This window comes from Oncorhynchus gorbuscha, unplaced genomic scaffold (genome assembly GCF_021184085.1).
Source record: "Oncorhynchus gorbuscha isolate QuinsamMale2020 ecotype Even-year unplaced genomic scaffold, OgorEven_v1.0 Un_scaffold_2091, whole genome shotgun sequence".
Taxonomy (NCBI): Eukaryota; Metazoa; Chordata; class Actinopteri; order Salmoniformes; family Salmonidae; genus Oncorhynchus; species Oncorhynchus gorbuscha.
Genome location: NW_025746684.1, coordinates 14649 through 36507, shown reverse-complemented (window position 1 = coordinate 36507; position 21859 = coordinate 14649). Strand labels below are relative to the sequence as shown.

At 43.6% G+C, this 21859-nt stretch overlaps 2 non-coding genes across 2 annotated transcripts; both read right to left on the bottom strand.

Annotated features, from left to right (window-relative positions):
• Positions 1-21565: 21565 nt before the first annotated feature.
• On the bottom strand, positions 21566-21638 carry trnaf-gaa. The gene has a single exon. It is a non-coding gene; the product is annotated as a tRNA-Phe (tRNA).
• An 80-nt stretch (positions 21639-21718) lies between these two features.
• trnai-aau lies at positions 21719-21792 on the bottom strand. The gene has a single exon. It is a non-coding gene; the product is annotated as a tRNA-Ile (tRNA).
• Between the last annotated feature and the right edge of the window lie 67 nt (positions 21793-21859).

Genomic DNA, 21859 nt, shown 5'->3' with positions numbered 1-21859 from the left:
GCACAGGAAGCTATAAGTAAACACATGTCTTGATTGACATAAACACCTACAGAATCCTGAGTTTTAAGTCTTTAAGTTAAGAATTGACTGATCTATGATCTACACAGTGTTGAATGCAGTCATTTTCACCTTTGAAGGTTATGTACATCAAAACTCCTTTTGGGTCAATCTAACCACTTCCGGTTGCTCCAGGAAGCTTAGAATCGACACAGGTAGGCCTCATAGTGGTCTGATGGACTGTCATAGAAGACAGGTTCATAAGGCATTCATAACCCACATAGGCTTCAGGTTGAATTTAGAGGTGCAGGCAATGTATTCCTATGGGGAGAGAAGTCAATGCAAACTCTTTGATGTAAACACCTTCTTTTAACTGTTAAGGGTTAATGCCACACGGTCAAGGTTAGGCTTGCACGGATCGGGAGGACCTTTAGGAACGAACGTACCCGAGGTCGAATTGTGCTTCTCACCCTAACGGTTCTCTCACTGTCACCCAAAAGCAAATGACATTGAGGGCCAGGCTTCATTTTGGTTCTGCTTTTTTTCAAGGTCACTGCACTCAGAGCGAGCTACGGTCAAGCGGGGCGTCTCGTTGAACTCGGCACAGTCTGGAGACTATGGTGATGCCATTTTTTGTGTTGATTTCAGAATGCCATTTTGGTGATGGTCCCTCTCCGTTTAAACATATTGCAAATGTACAAAAGTCAACTAGCAAGTCAGTGTCCATCAGTCAATTAGATGTCATTTTGACACCAAACTGATACCAATTGACACCAAACCCACTTTTTCCAACTCATTTAGAAGCCAACTATCATATATGTCAGAGCAGGCCCATAATTCACAGCGCCTTTAGTTTAAAACATAATAAAAACGTAAAACACATAGTTACGTTCTAGCTGCGGGTCCAGGTCGGACATTATGTGAAGGCCTATGTGAGCGACCCCGAATCCCGAGTTTCGGCTCGATAGGTCCTTCGGTGCCCGAGTAAAACCCTAATTGGTGCTGAAAATCCACTTTTTTCCATGCCTTGCTATGGGGTCCTTGAATGAGCTATCGGACCGAAACGTTGGGGTCCGTCTCTATGGGCCGAGCCGGTTTCAATGCACCTAGTCTTGTGTCTCTGAGACTTTTCTAAATGTCGCCATTTTCGTAATGGTCAAAATGAATTGAAGTCATTGCAAATGTACGAGGCTATTTCTCGGTCCGAGAACCTTCTAGAGCCACCTAACTCACCACGCACTATCGACCCGAGGTCTAGAACAGGTTTCTAAAGTTTCGGAACTCTAGGTCTGACGGTTCTTTTTTAGCTCGAACAAAGCTAACTATTGGAGGCACTGTCTGTCTCTACAAACCCCAATACGTCCCTCCTTCCAAGTTGTGTGTCTGTGTGATTTAGTTTTCCTTTGAAATTTTATGGGAAAAATGACTGATTTACAGTTCATGGGGGTTGCCTAATCACACATATGAAGTTTTGGACAGATCTGACTTTTTTAACCCCTCGAAACAGCCCCTGAGACACCAATTAAGGCACTTCCGGTTGGCACAGGAAGCTATAAGTCAACACATATCCTCACTGGGCTATGCTTTTACAGAATCCTGAGTTTTAAGTCCTTACGTTAAGAATTGACTGATTTACACAGGGTTGAATGCACTATGTCTATCAAACTGCAGGCAGGTAATGGAAAAACACTTTTAGGGTGATTTTAACCACTTCCGGTTGGTCCAGGAAGCTTAGAATCAACACAGGTAGACCTCATACTGGCCTGATGGACTGTTACCAAAGACAGGTTCATACGGCATTCATAACCCATATAGACTTCAGGTTGAATTTAGGGGTGCAGGCAATGTATTCCTATGGGGAGAGAAGTCAATGCAAACTCTTTGAAGTAAACACCTTCTTTTAACTATTAAGGGTTAATGCCACACGGACAACGTTAGGCTTGCACGGATCGGAAGGACCTTAGGAACATACCTGAGGTCCAATTGTGCTTCTCACCCTAACGGTTCTCTCACTGTCACCCTAAAGCAAATGACGTTGTGGGGCAGGCTTCATTTTGGGCCTACTTTTCTAATGGTCGCTGCGCTCAGACCGAGCGAGCTACGGTCAAGCGGGATATCTCGTTGAACTCGGCACGGCCTAGAGATTATGTTTATGCCATTGCCTGCTCTCTGTGTCTTTGAGAACCACACTTTTTCACTCCATCCTTGCTGTGTGTGCGTGTGAGAGCTTTTCTTTGACATCTGCTGGGAGAAATGACTGATTTACAGTTTAGGAGGGTTACCTGGTCACACATATGAAGTTTTGGAGAGATGTGACTTTTCTAACCCTTCAAAACAGACAGTGTGACCCAATTAAAGGCACTTCCGGTTGGCACAGGAAGCTATAAGTAAACACATGTCTTGATTGACATAAACACCTACAGAATCCTGAGTTTTAAGTCTTTAAGTTAAGAATTGACTGATCTATGATCTACACAGTGTTGAATGCAGTCATTTTCACCTTTGAAGGTTATGTACATCAAAACTCCTTTTGGGTCAATCTAACCACTTCCGGTTGCTCCAGGAAGCTTAGAATCGACACAGGTAGGCCTCATAGTGGTCTGATGGACTGTCATAGAAGACAGGTTCATAAGGCATTCATAACCCACATAGGCTTCAGGTTGAATTTAGAGGTGCAGGCAATGTATTCCTATGGGGAGAGAAGTCAATGCAAACTCTTTGATGTAAACACCTTCTTTTAACTGTTAAGGGTTAATGCCACACGGTCAAGGTTAGGCTTGCACGGATCGGGAGGACCTTAGGAACGTACCCGAGGTCGAATTGTGCTTCTCACCCTAACGGTTCTCTCACTGTCACCCAAAAGCAAATGACATTGAGGGCCAGGCTTCATTTTGGTTCTGCTTTTTTTCAAGGTCACTGCACTCAGAGCGAGCTACGGTCAAGCGGGGCGTCTCGTTGAACTCGGCACAGTCTGGAGACTATGGTGATGCCATTTTTTGTGTTGATTTCAGAATGCCATTTTGGTGATGGTCCCTCTCCGTTTAAACATATTGCAAATGTACAAAAGTCAACTAGCAAGTCAGTGTCCATCAGTCAATTAGATGTCATTTTGACACCAAACTGATACCAATTGACACCAAACCCACTTTTTCCAACTCATTTAGAAGCCAACTATCATATATGTCAGAGCAGGCCCATAATTCACAGCGCCTTTAGTTTAAAACATAATAAAAACGTAAAACACATAGTTACGTTCTAGCTGCGGGTCCAGGTCGGACATTATGTGAAGGCCTATGTGAGGCGACCCCGAATCCCGAGTTTCGGCTCGATAGGTCCTTCGGTGCCCGAGTAAAACCCTAATTGGTGCTGAAAATCCACTTTTTTCCATGCCTTGCTATGGGGTCCTTGAATGAGCTATCGGACCGAAACGTTGGGGTCCGTCTCTATGGGCCGAGCCGGTTTCAATGCACCTAGTCTTGTGTCTCTGAGACTTTTCTAAATGTCGCCATTTTCGTAATGGTCAAAATGAATTGAAGTCATTGCAAATGTACGAGGCTATTTCTCGGTCCGAGAACCTTCTAGAGCCACCTAACTCACCACGCACTATCGACCCGAGGTCTAGAACAGGTTTCTAAAGTTTCGGAACTCTAGGTCTGACGGTTCTTTTTTAGCTCGAACAAAGCTAACTATTGGAGGCACTGTCTGTCTCTACAAACCCCAATACGTCCCTCCTTCCAAGTTGTGTGTCTGTGTGATTTAGTTTTCCTTTGAAATTTTATGGGAAAAATGACTGATTTACAGTTCATGGGGGTTGCCTAATCACACATATGAAGTTTTGGACAGATCTGACTTTTTTAACCCCTCGAAACAGCCCCTGAGACACCAATTAAGGCACTTCCGGTTGGCACAGGAAGCTATAAGTCAACACATATCCTCACTGGGCTATGCTTTTACAGAATCCTGAGTTTTAAGTCCTTACGTTAAGAATTGACTGATTTACACAGGGTTGAATGCACTATGTCTATCAAACTGCAGGCAGGTAATGGAAAAACACTTTTAGGGTGATTTTAACCACTTCCGGTTGGTCCAGGAAGCTTAGAATCAACACAGGTAGACCTCATACTGGCCTGATGGACTGTTACCAAAGACAGGTTCATACGGCATTCATAACCCATATAGACTTCAGGTTGAATTTAGGGGTGCAGGCAATGTATTCCTATGGGGAGAGAAGTCAATGCAAACTCTTTGAAGTAAACACCTTCTTTTAACTATTAAGGGTTAATGCCACACGGACAACGTTAGGCTTGCACGGATCGGAAGGACCTTAGGAACATACCTGAGGTCGAATTGTGCTTCTCACCCTAACGGTTCTCTCACTGTCACCCTAAAGCAAATGACGTTGTGGGGCAGGCTTCATTTTGGGCCTACTTTTCTAATGGTCGCTGCGCTCAGACCGAGCGAGCTACGGTCAAGCGGGATATCTCGTTGAACTCGGCACGGCCTAGAGATTATGTTTATGCCATTGCCTGCTCTCTGTGTCTTTGAGAACCACACTTTTTCACTCCATCCTTGCTGTGTGTGCGTGTGAGAGCTTTTCTTTGACATCTGCTGGGAGAAATGACTGATTTACAGTTTAGGAGGGTTACCTGGTCACACATATGAAGTTTTGGAGAGATGTGACTTTTCTAACCCTTCAAAACAGACAGTGTGACCCAATTAAAGGCACTTCCGGTTGGCACAGGAAGCTATAAGTAAACACATGTCTTGATTGACATAAACACCTACAGAATCCTGAGTTTTAAGTCTTTAAGTTAAGAATTGACTGATCTATGATCTACACAGTGTTGAATGCAGTCATTTTCACCTTTGAAGGTTATGTACATCAAAACTCCTTTTGGGTCAATCTAACCACTTCCGGTTGCTCCAGGAAGCTTAGAATCGACACAGGTAGGCCTCATAGTGGTCTGATGGACTGTCATAGAAGACAGGTTCATAAGGCATTCATAACCCACATAGGCTTCAGGTTGAATTTAGAGGTGCAGGCAATGTATTCCTATGGGGAGAGAAGTCAATGCAAACTCTTTGATGTAAACACCTTCTTTTAACTGTTAAGGGTTAATGCCACACGGTCAAGGTTAGGCTTGCACGGATCGGGAGGACCTTAGGAACGTACCCGAGGTCGAATTGTGCTTCTCACCCTAACGGTTCTCTCACTGTCACCCAAAAGCAAATGACATTGAGGGCCAGGCTTCATTTTGGTTCTGCTTTTTTTCAAGGTCACTGCACTCAGAGCGAGCTACGGTCAAGCGGGGCGTCTCGTTGAACTCGGCACAGTCTGGAGACTATGGTGATGCCATTTTTTGTGTTGATTTCAGAATGCCATTTTGGTGATGGTCCCTCTCCGTTTAAACATATTGCAAATGTACAAAAGTCAACTGCAAGTCAGTGTCCATCAGTCAATTAGATGTCATTTTGACACCAAACTGATACCAATTGACACCAAACCCACTTTTTCCAACTCATTTAGAAGCCAACTATCATATATGTCAGAGCAGGCCCATAATTCACAGCGCCTTTAGTTTAAAACATAATAAAAACGTAAAACACATAGTTACGTTCTAGCTGCGGGTCCAGGTCGGACATTATGTGAAGGCCTATGTGAGGCGACCCCGAATCCCGAGTTTCGGCTCGATAGGTCCTTCGGTGCCCGAGTAAAACCCTAATTGGTGCTGAAAATCCACTTTTTTCCATGCCTTGCTATGGGGTCCTTGAATGAGCTATCGGACCGAAACGTTGGGGTCCGTCTCTATGGGCCGAGCCGGTTTCAATGCACCTAGTCTTGTGTCTCTGAGACTTTTCTAAATGTCGCCATTTTCGTAATGGTCAAAATGAATTGAAGTCATTGCAAATGTACGAGGCTATTTCTCGGTCCGAGAACCTTCTAGAGCCACCTAACTCACCACGCACTATCGACCCGAGGTCTAGAACAGGTTTCTAAAGTTTCGGAACTCTAGGTCTGACGGTTCTTTTTTAGCTCGAACAAAGCTAACTATTGGAGGCACTGTCTGTCTCTACAAACCCCAATACGTCCCTCCTTCCAAGTTGTGTGTCTGTGTGATTTAGTTTTCCTTTGAAATTTTATGGGAAAAATGACTGATTTACAGTTCATGGGGGTTGCCTAATCACACATATGAAGTTTTGGACAGATCTGACTTTTTTAACCCCTCGAAACAGCCCCTGAGACACCAATTAAGGCACTTCCGGTTGGCACAGGAAGCTATAAGTCAACACATATCCTCACTGGGCTATGCTTTTACAGAATCCTGAGTTTTAAGTCCTTACGTTAAGAATTGACTGATTTACACAGGGTTGAATGCACTATGTCTATCAAACTGCAGGCAGGTAATGGAAAAACACTTTTAGGGTGATTTTAACCACTTCCGGTTGGTCCAGGAAGCTTAGAATCAACACAGGTAGACCTCATACTGGCCTGATGGACTGTTACCAAAGACAGGTTCATACGGCATTCATAACCCATATAGACTTCAGGTTGAATTTAGGGGTGCAGGCAATGTATTCCTATGGGGAGAGAAGTCAATGCAAACTCTTTGAAGTAAACACCTTCTTTTAACTATTAAGGGTTAATGCCACACGGACAACGTTAGGCTTGCACGGATCGGAAGGACCTTAGGAACATACCTGAGGTCCAATTGTGCTTCTCACCCTAACGGTTCTCTCACTGTCACCCTAAAGCAAATGACGTTGTGGGGCAGGCTTCATTTTGGGCCTACTTTTCTAATGGTCGCTGCGCTCAGACCGAGCGAGCTACGGTCAAGCGGGATATCTCGTTGAACTCGGCACGGCCTAGAGATTATGTTTATGCCATTGCCTGCTCTCTGTGTCTTTGAGAACCACACTTTTTCACTCCATCCTTGCTGTGTGTGCGTGTGAGCTTTTCTTTGACATCTGCTGGGAGAAATGACTGATTTACAGTTTAGGAGGGTTACCTGGTCACACATATGAAGTTTTGGAGAGATGTGACTTTTCTAACCCTTCAAAACAGACAGTGTGACCCAATTAAAGGCACTTCCGGTTGGCACAGGAAGCTATAAGTAAACACATGTCTTGATTGACATAAACACCTACAGAATCCTGAGTTTTAAGTCTTTAAGTTAAGAATTGACTGATCTATGATCTACACAGTGTTGAATGCAGTCATTTTCACCTTTGAAGGTTATGTACATCAAAACTCCTTTTGGGTCAATCTAACCACTTCCGGTTGCTCCAGGAAGCTTAGAATCGACACAGGTAGGCCTCATAGTGGTCTGATGGACTGTCATAGAAGACAGGTTCATAAGGCATTCATAACCCACATAGGCTTCAGGTTGAATTTAGAGGTGCAGGCAATGTATTCCTATGGGGAGAGAAGTCAATGCAAACTCTTTGATGTAAACACCTTCTTTTAACTGTTAAGGGTTAATGCCACACGGTCAAGGTTAGGCTTGCACGGATCGGGAGGACCTTAGGAACGTACCCGAGGTCGAATTGTGCTTCTCACCCTAACGGTTCTCTCACTGTCACCCAAAAGCAAATGACATTGAGGGCCAGGCTTCATTTTGGTTCTGCTTTTTTTCAAGGTCACTGCACTCAGAGCGAGCTACGGTCAAGCGGGGCGTCTCGTTGAACTCGGCACAGTCTGGAGACTATGGTGATGCCATTTTTTGTGTTGATTTCAGAATGCCATTTTGGTGATGGTCCCTCTCCGTTTAAACATATTGCAAATGTACAAAAGTCAACTAGCAAGTCAGTGTCCATCAGTCAATTAGATGTCATTTTGACACCAAACTGATACCAATTGACACCAAACCCACTTTTTCCAACTCATTTAGAAGCCAACTATCATATATGTCAGAGCAGGCCCATAATTCACAGCGCCTTTAGTTTAAAACATAATAAAAACGTAAAACACATAGTTACGTTCTAGCTGCGGGTCCAGGTCGGACATTATGTGAAGGCCTATGTGAGGCGACCCCGAATCCCGAGTTTCGGCTCGATAGGTCCTTCGGTGCCCGAGTAAAACCCTAATTGGTGCTGAAAATCCACTTTTTTCCATGCCTTGCTATGGGGTCCTTGAATGAGCTATCGGACCGAAACGTTGGGGTCCGTCTCTATGGGCCGAGCCGGTTTCAATGCACCTAGTCTTGTGTCTCTGAGACTTTTCTAAATGTCGCCATTTTCGTAATGGTCAAAATGAATTGAAGTCATTGCAAATGTACGAGGCTATTTCTCGGTCCGAGAACCTTCTAGAGCCACCTAACTCACCACGCACTATCGACCCGAGGTCTAGAACAGGTTTCTAAAGTTTCGGAACTCTAGGTCTGACGGTTCTTTTTTAGCTCGAACAAAGCTAACTATTGGAGGCACTGTCTGTCTCAAAACCCAATACGTCCCTCCTTCCAAGTTGTGTGTCTGTGTGATTTAGTTTTCCTTTGAAATTTTATGGGAAAAATGACTGATTTACAGTTCATGGGGGTTGCCTAATCACACATATGAAGTTTTGGACAGATCTGACTTTTTTAACCCCTCGAAACAGCCCCTGAGACACCAATTAAGGCACTTCCGGTTGGCACAGGAAGCTATAAGTCAACACATATCCTCACTGGGCTATGCTTTTACAGAATCCTGAGTTTTAAGTCCTTACGTTAAGAATTGACTGATTTACACAGGGTTGAATGCACTATGTCTATCAAACTGCAGGCAGGTAATGGAAAAACACTTTTAGGGTGATTTTAACCACTTCCGGTTGGTCCAGGAAGCTTAGAATCAACACAGGTAGACCTCATACTGGCCTGATGGACTGTTACCAAAGACAGGTTCATACGGCATTCATAACCCATATAGACTTCAGGTTGAATTTAGGGGTGCAGGCAATGTATTCCTATGGGGAGAGAAGTCAATGCAAACTCTTTGAAGTAAACACCTTCTTTTAACTATTAAGGGTTAATGCCACACGGACAACGTTAGGCTTGCACGGATCGGAAGGACCTTAGGAACATACCTGAGGTCCAATTGTGCTTCTCACCCTAACGGTTCTCTCACTGTCACCCTAAAGCAAATGACGTTGTGGGGCAGGCTTCATTTTGGGCCTACTTTTCTAATGGTCGCTGCGCTCAGACCGAGCGAGCTACGGTCAAGCGGGATATCTCGTTGAACTCGGCACGGCCTAGAGATTATGTTTATGCCATTGCCTGCTCTCTGTGTCTTTGAGAACCACACTTTTTCACTCCATCCTTGCTGTGTGTGCGTGTGAGAGCTTTTCTTTGACATCTGCTGGGAGAAATGACTGATTTACAGTTTAGGAGGGTTACCTGGTCACACATATGAAGTTTTGGAGAGATGTGACTTTTCTAACCCTTCAAAACAGACAGTGTGACCCAATTAAAGGCACTTCCGGTTGGCACAGGAAGCTATAAGTAAACACATGTCTTGATTGACATAAACACCTACAGAATCCTGAGTTTTAAGTCTTTAAGTTAAGAATTGACTGATCTATGATCTACACAGTGTTGAATGCAGTCATTTTCACCTTTGAAGGTTATGTACATCAAAACTCCTTTTGGGTCAATCTAACCACTTCCGGTTGCTCCAGGAAGCTTAGAATCGACACAGGTAGGCCTCATAGTGGTCTGATGGACTGTCATAGAAGACAGGTTCATAAGGCATTCATAACCCACATAGGCTTCAGGTTGAATTTAGAGGTGCAGGCAATGTATTCCTATGGGGAGAGAAGTCAATGCAAACTCTTTGATGTAAACACCTTCTTTTAACTGTTAAGGGTTAATGCCACACGGTCAAGGTTAGGCTTGCACGGATCGGGAGGACCTTAGGAACGTACCCGAGGTCGAATTGTGCTTCTCACCCTAACGGTTCTCTCACTGTCACCCAAAAGCAAATGACATTGAGGGCCAGGCTTCATTTTGGTTCTGCTTTTTTTCAAGGTCACTGCACTCAGAGCGAGCTACGGTCAAGCGGGGCGTCTCGTTGAACTCGGCACAGTCTGGAGACTATGGTGATGCCATTTTTTGTGTTGATTTCAGAATGCCATTTTGGTGATGGTCCCTCTCCGTTTAAACATATTGCAAATGTACAAAAGTCAACTAGCAAGTCAGTGTCCATCAGTCAATTAGATGTCATTTTGACACCAAACTGATACCAATTGACACCAAACCCACTTTTTCCAACTCATTTAGAAGCCAACTATCATATATGTCAGAGCAGGCCCATAATTCACAGCGCCTTTAGTTTAAAACATAATAAAAACGTAAAACACATAGTTACGTTCTAGCTGCGGGTCCAGGTCGGACATTATGTGAAGGCCTATGTGAGGCGACCCCGAATCCCGAGTTTCGGCTCGATAGGTCCTTCGGTGCCCCCCTAGTAAAACCCTAATTGGTGCTGAAAATCCACTTTTTTCCATGCCTTGCTATGGGGTCCTTGAATGAGCTATCGGACCGAAACGTTGGGGTCCGTCTCTATGGGCCGAGCCGGTTTCAATGCACCTAGTCTTGTGTCTCTGAGACTTTTCTAAATGTCGCCATTTTCGTAATGGTCAAAATGAATTGAAGTCATTGCAAATGTACGAGGCTATTTCTCGGTCCGAGAACCTTCTAGAGCCACCTAACTCACCACGCACTATCGACCCGAGGTCTAGAACAGGTTTCTAAAGTTTCGGAACTCTAGGTCTGACGGTTCTTTTTTAGCTCGAACAAAGCTAACTATTGGAGGCACTGTCTGTCTCTACAAACCCCAATACGTCCCTCCTTCCAAGTTGTGTGTCTGTGTGATTTAGTTTTCCTTTGAAATTTTATGGGAAAAATGACTGATTTACAGTTCATGGGGGTTGCCTAATCACACATATGAAGTTTTGGACAGATCTGACTTTTTTAACCCCTCGAAACAGCCCCTGAGACACCAATTAAGGCACTTCCGGTTGGCACAGGAAGCTATAAGTCAACACATATCCTCACTGGGCTATGCTTTTACAGAATCCTGAGTTTTAAGTCCTTACGTTAAGAATTGACTGATTTACACAGGGTTGAATGCACTATGTCTATCAAACTGCAGGCAGGTAATGGAAAAACACTTTTAGGGTGATTTTAACCACTTCCGGTTGGTCCAGGAAGCTTAGAATCAACACAGGTAGACCTCATACTGGCCTGATGGACTGTTACCAAAGACAGGTTCATACGGCATTCATAACCCATATAGACTTCAGGTTGAATTTAGGGGTGCAGGCAATGTATTCCTATGGGGAGAGAAGTCAATGCAAACTCTTTGAAGTAAACACCTTCTTTTAACTATTAAGGGTTAATGCCACACGGACAACGTTAGGCTTGCACGGATCGGAAGGACCTTAGGAACATACCTGAGGTCGAATTGTGCTTCTCACCCTAACGGTTCTCTCACTGTCACCCTAAAGCAAATGACGTTGTGGGGCAGGCTTCATTTTGGGCCTACTTTTCTAATGGTCGCTGCGCTCAGACCGAGCGAGCTACGGTCAAGCGGGATATCTCGTTGAACTCGGCACGGCCTAGAGATTATGTTTATGCCATTGCCTGCTCTCTGTGTCTTTGAGAACCACACTTTTTCACTCCATCCTTGCTGTGTGTGCGTGTGAGAGCTTTTCTTTGACATCTGCTGGGAGAAATGACTGATTTACAGTTTAGGAGGGTTACCTGGTCACACATATGAAGTTTTGGAGAGATGTGACTTTTCTAACCCTTCAAAACAGACAGTGTGACCCAATTAAAGGCACTTCCGGTTGGCACAGGAAGCTATAAGTAAACACATGTCTTGATTGACATAAACACCTACAGAATCCTGAGTTTTAAGTCTTTAAGTTAAGAATTGACTGATCTATGATCTACACAGTGTTGAATGAATGCAGTCATTTTCACCTTTGAAGGTTATGTACATCAAAACTCCTTTTGGGTCAATCTAACCACTTCCGGTTGCTCCAGGAAGCTTAGAATCGACACAGGTAGGCCTCATAGTGGTCTGATGGACTGTCATAGAAGACAGGTTCATAAGGCATTCATAACCCACATAGGCTTCAGGTTGAATTTAGAGGTGCAGGCAATGTATTCCTATGGGGAGAGAAGTCAATGCAAACTCTTTGATGTAAACACCTTCTTTTAACTGTTAAGGGTTAATGCCACACGGTCAAGGTTAGGCTTGCACGGATCGGGAGGACCTTAGGAACGTACCCGAGGTCGAATTGTGCTTCTCACCCTAACGGTTCTCTCACTGTCACCCAAAAGCAAATGACATTGAGGGCCAGGCTTCATTTTGGTTCTGCTTTTTTCAAGGTCACTGCACTCAGAGCGAGCTACGGTCAAGCGGGGCGTCTCGTTGAACTCGGCACAGTCTGGAGACTATGGTGATGCCATTTTTTGTGTTGATTTCAGAATGCCATTTTGGTGATGGTCCCTCTCCGTTTAAACATATTGCAAATGTACAAAAGTCAACTAGCAAGTCAGTGTCCATCAGTCAATTAGATGTCATTTTGACACCAAACTGATACCAATTGACACCAAACCCACTTTTTCCAACTCATTTAGAAGCCAACTATCATATATGTCAGAGCAGGCCCATAATTCACAGCGCCTTTAGTTTAAAACATAATAAAAACGTAAAACACATAGTTACGTTCTAGCTGCGGGTCCAGGTCGGACATTATGTGAAGGCCTATGTGAGGCGACCCCGAATCCCGAGTTTCGGCTCGATAGGTCCTTCGGTGCCCGAGTAAAACCCTAATTGGTGCTGAAAATCCACTTTTTTCCATGCCTTGCTATGGGGTCCTTGAATGAGCTATCGGACCGAAACGTTGGGGTCCGTCTCTATGGGCCGAGCCGGTTTCAATGCACCTAGTCTTGTGTCTCTGAGACTTTTCTAAATGTCGCCATTTTCGTAATGGTCAAAATGAATTGAAGTCATTGCAAATGTACGAGGCTATTTCTCGGTCCGAGAACCTTCTAGAGCCACCTAACTCACCACGCACTATCGACCCGAGGTCTAGAACAGGTTTCTAAAGTTTCGGAACTCTAGGTCTGACGGTTCTTTTTTAGCTCGAACAAAGCTAACTATTGGAGGCACTGTCTGTCTCTACAAACCCCAATACGTCCCTCCTTCCAAGTTGTGTGTCTGTGTGATTTAGTTTTCCTTTGAAATTTTATGGGAAAAATGACTGATTTACAGTTCATGGGGGTTGCCTAATCACACATATGAAGTTTTGGACAGATCTGACTTTTTTAACCCCTCGAAACAGCCCCTGAGACACCAATTAAGGCACTTCCGGTTGGCACAGGAAGCTATAAGTCAACACATATCCTCACTGGGCTATGCTTTTACAGAATCCTGAGTTTTAAGTCCTTACGTTAAGAATTGACTGATTTACACAGGGTTGAATGCACTATGTCTATCAAACTGCAGGCAGGTAATGGAAAAACACTTTTAGGGTGATTTTAACCACTTCCGGTTGGTCCAGGAAGCTTAGAATCAACACAGGTAGACCTCATACTGGCCTGATGGACTGTTACCAAAGACAGGTTCATACGGCATTCATAACCCATATAGACTTCAGGTTGAATTTAGGGGTGCAGGCAATGTATTCCTATGGGGAGAGAAGTCAATGCAAACTCTTTGAAGTAAACACCTTCTTTTAACTATTAAGGGTTAATGCCACACGGACAACGTTAGGCTTGCACGGATCGGAAGGACCTTAGGAACATACCTGAGGTCGAATTGTGCTTCTCACCCTAACGGTTCTCTCACTGTCACCCTAAAGCAAATGACGTTGTGGGGCAGGCTTCATTTTGGGCCTACTTTTCTAATGGTCGCTGCGCTCAGACCGAGCGAGCTACGGTCAAGCGGGATATCTCGTTGAACTCGGCACGGCCTAGAGATTATGTTTATGCCATTGCCTGCTCTCTGTGTCTTTGAGAACCACACTTTTTCACTCCATCCTTGCTGTGTGTGCGTGTGAGAGCTTTTCTTTGACATCTGCTGGGAGAAATGACTGATTTACAGTTTAGGAGGGTTACCTGGTCACACATATGAAGTTTTGGAGAGATGTGACTTTTCTAACCCTTCAAAACAGACAGTGTGACCCAATTAAAGGCACTTCCGGTTGGCACAGGAAGCTATAAGTAAACACATGTCTTGATTGACATAAACACCTACAGAATCCTGAGTTTTAAGTCTTTAAGTTAAGAATTGACTGATCTATGATCTACACAGTGTTGAATGCAGTCATTTTCACCTTTGAAGGTTATGTACATCAAAACTCCTTTTGGGTCAATCTAACCACTTCCGGTTGCTCCAGGAAGCTTAGAATCGACACAGGTAGGCCTCATAGTGGTCTGATGGACTGTCATAGAAGACAGGTTCATAAGGCATTCATAACCCACATAGGCTTCAGGTTGAATTTAGAGGTGCAGGCAATGTATTCCTATGGGGAGAGAAGTCAATGCAAACTCTTTGATGTAAACACCTTCTTTTAACTGTTAAGGGTTAATGCCACACGGTCAAGGTTAGGCTTGCACGGATCGGGAGGACCTTAGGAACGTACCCGAGGTCGAATTGTGCTTCTCACCCTAACGGTTCTCTCACTGTCACCCAAAAGCAAATGACATTGAGGGCCAGGCTTCATTTTGGTTCTGCTTTTTTTCAAGGTCACTGCACTCAGAGCGAGCTACGGTCAAGCGGGGCGTCTCGTTGAACTCGGCACAGTCTGGAGACTATGGTGATGCCATTTTTTGTGTTGATTTCAGAATGCCATTTTGGTGATGGTCCCTCTCCGTTTAAACATATTGCAAATGTACAAAAGTCAACTAGCAAGTCAGTGTCCATCAGTCAATTAGATGTCATTTTGACACCAAACTGATACCAATTGACACCAAACCCACTTTTTCCAACTCATTTAGAAGCCAACTATCATATATGTCAGAGCAGGCCCATAATTCACAGCGCCTTTAGTTTAAAACATAATAAAAACGTAAAACACATAGTTACGTTCTAGCTGCGGGTCCAGGTCGGACATTATGTGAAGGCCTATGTGAGGCGACCCCGAATCCCGAGTTTCGGCTCGATAGGTCCTTCGGTGCCCGAGTAAAACCCTAATTGGTGCTGAAAATCCACTTTTTTCCATGCCTTGCTATGGGGTCCTTGAATGAGCTATCGGACCGAAACGTTGGGGTCCGTCTCTATGGGCCGAGCCGGTTTCAATGCACCTAGTCTTGTGTCTCTGAGACTTTTCTAAATGTCGCCATTTTCGTAATGGTCAAAATGAATTGAAGTCATTGCAAATGTACGAGGCTATTTCTCGGTCCGAGAACCTTCTAGAGCCACCTAACTCACCACGCACTATCGACCCGAGGTCTAGAACAGGTTTCTAAAGTTTCGGAACTCTAGGTCTGACGGTTCTTTTTTAGCTCGAACAAAGCTAACTATTGGAGGCACTGTCTGTCTCTACAAACCCCAATACGTCCCTCCTTCCAAGTTGTGTGTCTGTGTGATTTAGTTTTCCTTTGAAATTTTATGGGAAAAATGACTGATTTACAGTTCATGGGGGTTGCCTAATCACACATATGAAGTTTTGGACAGATCTGACTTTTTTAACCCCTCGAAACAGCCCCTGAGACACCAATTAAGGCACTTCCGGTTGGCACAGGAAGCTATAAGTCAACACATATCCTCACTGGGCTATGCTTTTACAGAATCCTGAGTTTTAAGTCCTTACGTTAAGAATTGACTGATTTACACAGGGTTGAATGCACTATGTCTATCAAACTGCAGGCAGGTAATGGAAAAACACTTTTAGGGTGATTTTAACCACTTCCGGTTGGTCCAGGAAGCTTAGAATCAACACAGGTAGACCTCATACTGGCCTGATGGACTGTTACCAAAGACAGGTTCATACGGCATTCATAACCCATATAGACTTCAGGTTGAATTTAGGGGTGCAGGCAATGTATTCCTATGGGGAGAGAAGTCAATGCAAACTCTTTGAAGTAAACACCTTCTTTTAACTATTAAGGGTTAATGCCACACGGACAACGTTAGGCTTGCACGGATCGGAAGGACCTTAGGAACATACCTGAGGTCGAATTGTGCTTCTCACCCTAACGGTTCTCTCACTGTCACCCTAAAGCAAATGACGTTGTGGGGCAGGCTTCATTTTGGGCCTACTTTTCTAATGGTCGCTGCGCTCAGACCGAGCGAGCTACGGTCAAGCGGGATATCTCGTTGAACTCGGCACGGCCTAGAGATTATGTTTATGCCATTGCCTGCTCTCTGTGTCTTTGAGAACCACACTTTTTCACTCCATCCTTGCTGTGTGTGCGTGTGAGAGCTTTTCTTTGACATCTGCTGGGAGAAATGACTGATTTACAGTTTAGGAGGGTTACCTGGTCACACATATGAAGTTTTGGAGAGATGTGACTTTTCTAACCCTTCAAAACAGACAGTGTGACCCAATTAAAGGCACTTCCGGTTGGCACAGGAAGCTATAAGTAAACACATGTCTTGATTGACATAAACACCTACAGAATCCTGAGTTTTAAGTCTTTAAGTTAAGAATTGACTGATCTATGATCTACACAGTGTTGAATGCAGTCATTTTCACCTTTGAAGGTTATGTACATCAAAACTCCTTTTGGGTCAATCTAACCACTTCCGGTTGCTCCAGGAAGCTTAGAATCGACACAGGTAGGCCTCATAGTGGTCTGATGGACTGTCATAGAAGACAGGTTCATAAGGCATTCATAACCCACATAGGCTTCAGGTTGAATTTAGAGGTGCAGGCAATGTATTCCTATGGGGAGAGAAGTCAATGCAAACTCTTTGATGTAAACACCTTCTTTTAACTGTTAAGGGTTAATGACACGGTCAAGGTTAGGCTTGCACGGATCGGGAGGACCTTAGGAACGTACCCGAGGTCGAATTGTGCTTCTCACCCTAACGGTTCTCTCACTGTCACCCAAAAGCAAATGACATTGAGGGCCAGGCTTCATTTTGGTTCTGCTTTTTTCAAGGTCACTGCACTCAGAGCGAGCTACGGTCAAGCGGGGCGTCTCGTTGAACTCGGCACAGTCTGGAGACTATGGTGATGCCATTTTTTGTGTTGATTTCAGAATGCCATTTTGGTGATGGTCCCTCTCCGTTTAAACATATTGCAAATGTACAAAAGTCAACTAGCAAGTCAGTGTCCATCAGTCAATTAGATGTCATTTTGACACCAAACTGATACCAATTGACACCAAACCCACTTTTTCCAACTCATTTAGAAGCCAACTATCATATATGTCAGAGCAGGCCCATAATTCACAGCGCCTTTAGTTTAAAACATAATAAAAACGTAAAACACATAGTTACGTTCTAGCTGCGGGTCCAGGTCGGACATTATGTGAAGGCCTATGTGAGGCGACCCCGAATCCCGAGTTTCGGCTCGATAGGTCCTTCGGTGCCCGAGTAAAACCCTAATTGGTGCTGAAAATCCACTTTTTTCCATGCCTTGCTATGGGGTCCTTGAATGAGCTATCGGACCGAAACGTTGGGGTCCGTCTCTATGGGCCGAGCCGGTTTCAATGCACCTAGTCTTGTGTCTCTGAGACTTTTCTAAATGTCGCCATTTTCGTAATGGTCAAAATGAATTGAAGTCATTGCAAATGTACGAGGCTATTTCTCGGTCCGAGAACCTTCTAGAGCCACCTAACTCACCACGCACTATCGACCCGAGGTCTAGAACAGGTTTCTAAAGTTTCGGAACTCTAGGTCTGACGGTTCTTTTTTAGCTCGAACAAAGCTAACTATTGGAGGCACTGTCTGTCTCTACAAACCCCAATACGTCCCTCCTTCCAAGTTGTGTGTCTGTGTGATTTAGTTTTCCTTTGAAATTTTATGGGAAAAATGACTGATTTACAGTTCATGGGGGTTGCCTAATCACACATATGAAGTTTTGGACAGATCTGACTTTTTAACCCCTCGAAACAGCCCCTGAGACACCAATTAAGGCACTTCCGGTTGGCACAGGAAGCTATAAGTCAACACATATCCTCACTGGGCTATGCTTTTACAGAATCCTGAGTTTTAAGTCCTTACGTTAAGAATTGACTGATTTACACAGGGTTGAATGCACTATGTCTATCAAACTGCAGGCAGGTAATGGAAAAACACTTTTAGGGTGATTTTAACCACTTCCGGTTGGTCCAGGAAGCTTAGAATCAACACAGGTAGACCTCATACTGGCCTGATGGACTGTTACCAAAGACAGGTTCATACGGCATTCATAACCCATATAGACTTCAGGTTGAATTTAGGGGTGCAGGCAATGTATTCCTATGGGGAGAGAAGTCAATGCAAACTCTTTGAAGTAAACACCTTCTTTTAACTATTAAGGGTTAATGCCACACGGACAACGTTAGGCTTGCACGGATCGGAAGGACCTTAGGAACATACCTGAGGTCGAATTGTGCTTCTCACCCTAACGGTTCTCTCACTGTCACCCAAAAGCAAATGACGTTGTGGGGCAGGCTTCATTTTGGGCCTACTTTTCTAATGGTCGCTGCGCTCAGACCGAGCGAGCTACGGTCAAGCGGGATATCTCGTTGAACTCGGCACGGCCTAGAGATTATGTTTATGCCATTGCCTGCTCTCTGTGTCTTTGAGAACCACACTTTTCACTCCATCCTTGCTGTGTGTGCGTGTGAGAGCTTTTCTTTGACATCTGCTGGGAGAAATGACTGATTTACAGTTTAGGAGGGTTACCTAGTCACACATATGAAGTTTTGGAGAAGATCTGACTTTTCTAACCCTTCAAAACAGCCAGTGTGACCCATTAAAGGCACTTCCGGTTGGCACAGGAAGCTATAAGTAAACACATGTCTTGATTGACATAAACACCTACAGAATCCTGAGTTTTAAGTCTTTAAGTTAAGAACTGATTATTTATCTACAGGGTTGAATGCAGTCATTTTCATTTCAGAAAATACATAGAAAATCACAGAAATCTAACCACTTCCGGTTGCTCCAGGAAGCTTAAAAAGATCGACACAGAACAGGCCTCATAGTGGTCTGATGGACTGTCATGAAAAAACAGGTTCATGAGGCATTCCATAACCCACATTTAGGCTTCAGACGTTGATAAAGGCTGCAGTTCAATTATTCCTATTGGGGAGAGAAGTCAATGCAAACTGACTTTGATGAAGTGGAAACACCTTCTTTTTTCATTTTGGGTTAATGCCACAGATCAATTAGGCATAACTCAAAAACCTTGAACGCCTAGACGCCATCTTGTTCTCACCAACTGTTCTCTCACTGTCACCCAAAAGCAAATGACATTGAGGGCCAGGCTTCATTTTGGTTGCTTTTTTTTCAAGGTCACTGATCAGGCCGTCTGTGAATTTTGATGTTTTGAAAGCAATCTGGAGACTATGGTGATGCCATTTTTGTGTTGATTTCAGAATGCCATTTTGGTGATGGTCCTAAATCTCCGTTTAAACATATTGCAAATGTAAAAAGAAAGCAAATGTGTCCATCAGTCAAAGATGTCATTTGATGACTTCCAAACTGATACCAATTGACACCAAACCCACTTTTTCAACTCATTTAGAAGCCAACTATCATATATGTCAGGGGCCCATAATTCACAGCGCCTTTAGTTTAAAACATAATGGAAACTTTAAAACACATAGTTACGTTCTAGCTGCGGGTCTCGGACATATGTGAAGGCCTATGTGAGGCGACCCCGAATCCCGAGATTCGGCTCGATAGGTCCTTCGGTGCCCGAGTAAAACCCTAATTGGTGCTGAAAATCCACTTTTTTCCATGCCTTGCTATGGGGTCCTTGAATGAGCTATCGGACAGAAACTTTGTCACTCCATCCTTTCAATGTGTGTGTGTCTGTGTGATGTTAGTTTTCTTTGAACATTTGTTGGGAAAATGACTGATTACAGTTTATGGGGGTTGCAAATCACACATATGAAGTTTTGAAAAGATCTGACCTTTTTAACCCTTGGAAACTGCCACTGTGACACCATTTAAGGCACTTCCGGTTGGCACAGGAAGCTCTATCAACTCATATCCTGATTGGGGTATGCTTTTACAGAATTCTGAGTTTTAAGTCTTTACGTTAAGAACGGAGTTATTTACGGAGGGTTTAGTGAGTGTCTATCAAATTTCAGGGAAAATCATAGAAAATTTACAAAGAAATCATAGGGAGCTTTTAACTCACTTTAAAAAGTTTTGGAACAGGATCTGCAACTGATCTGTAACCCCAAAAAAAAACACCCCATGAACATCACCAATCTGTCGTTGTATGGATTTCTATAAATGACGATAGATAAATGGCACTGGTTATTTTTTACAGACACCGGAGGCTAAGAATTGACTTTTAAGACGTGAAGTGGAAAAATAATTTGCAGGCAAATGGAAAAACTTCTCTATTTTCATTTTGGACCTTTAATCCCAGATAAATGGCCATAACTCAAAAACAGTTGAGGCCTGATTTTAACCATCTTGTTCGGGGTCCAGGGCTCTACTTCAACACAGGTAATATAATAGTTGTGTTCAAATGGATTGTTACAACATGACTTCATACAAAGTCATCCAATTTAACCCAAATTTCATGGAATTTGAATTTTCTGCAAAGGCAATGTATTTGAACCTATGGTCTTCGGAGAGACCAATGCAAACTCTTGAAGTAAACACCTTCTTTTAATATACTATAAAAGGGTACCTATATGCAACATTCTGGAAAATAGTAGTTGTGCAAATGTGAATCACTGGCACAGGAACTTAGTGGAAAAGGCTTCATTTTGGGCCTAGCATTTTCTAACTCCCCTCTGAGCTTCCATCCCATTTAATTTCTTGCAGATCACCGGCAAATCAATTTATGCACTGGGGCACTTTGATATACCACCACTTTTCATTGAAACTACAATGAAATGATAGCAGCAATTCTTAAAACAGGTACGGACAGGGATCGAAAACATGAACTTCAGTTTTTGAAAATGATGCCATAAAAGTTGGCAACCATGCCATTGCTGTTCTATAAATGTACTAACAGAGAACTGCACAGTTTTCAGATTAAAAGACTTGCAAATTATTTGAGCACATCTCTGTTTCTGTTGGGAGAAATTTCAACATTCTGGAAAGTTAGAAGTTGAAGTTTTGGAAAATGTGACTTTTTTATTCAAACCCAGACAGTGTGACATGCAAAGGCACATGCGGTCACCAAGCTATACCCCTAAAAGCACATTGTTTTATGGATGCAAGAAAACTCCAGTTCACACTTCATGCAGCCTTGTCTTAAGAAACCTACTGTCATGATAGCAATGACAAGCAACATTAATGTAACACTGATGTTAAAATGTCAGATGAAAAAGCAAGACATTACTTACTTTCAGAGGAGCAGCGTAGCACACACCATTGAGGCCCACAAACAAAGCTGTGGAAAGTTTCCTTGGAAAGCTTCCTTGAAGACAGAGCATAAAGAAAGAACAAATACAGATGCAAAAACCCGGGATCGAACCAGGGACCTTTAGATCTTCAGTCTAACGCTCTCCCAACTTAGCTATTCCGGCAATTACTCAACATAATTCTGTGGCACAATGACAATTCACATGCATGTGACTCATAATTTTGACACTCAAAATGTACATAATAGCCAGTATGGGGATCGAACCCATGACCTTGGGTTATTAGCACACACACTCTAACCAACTGAGCTAACCGGCCATTTGCTATTTTACTCAATTGTTGAAATGCACCGAGCCTCTGCAAGTGCTGGCACTTCAACAAACAA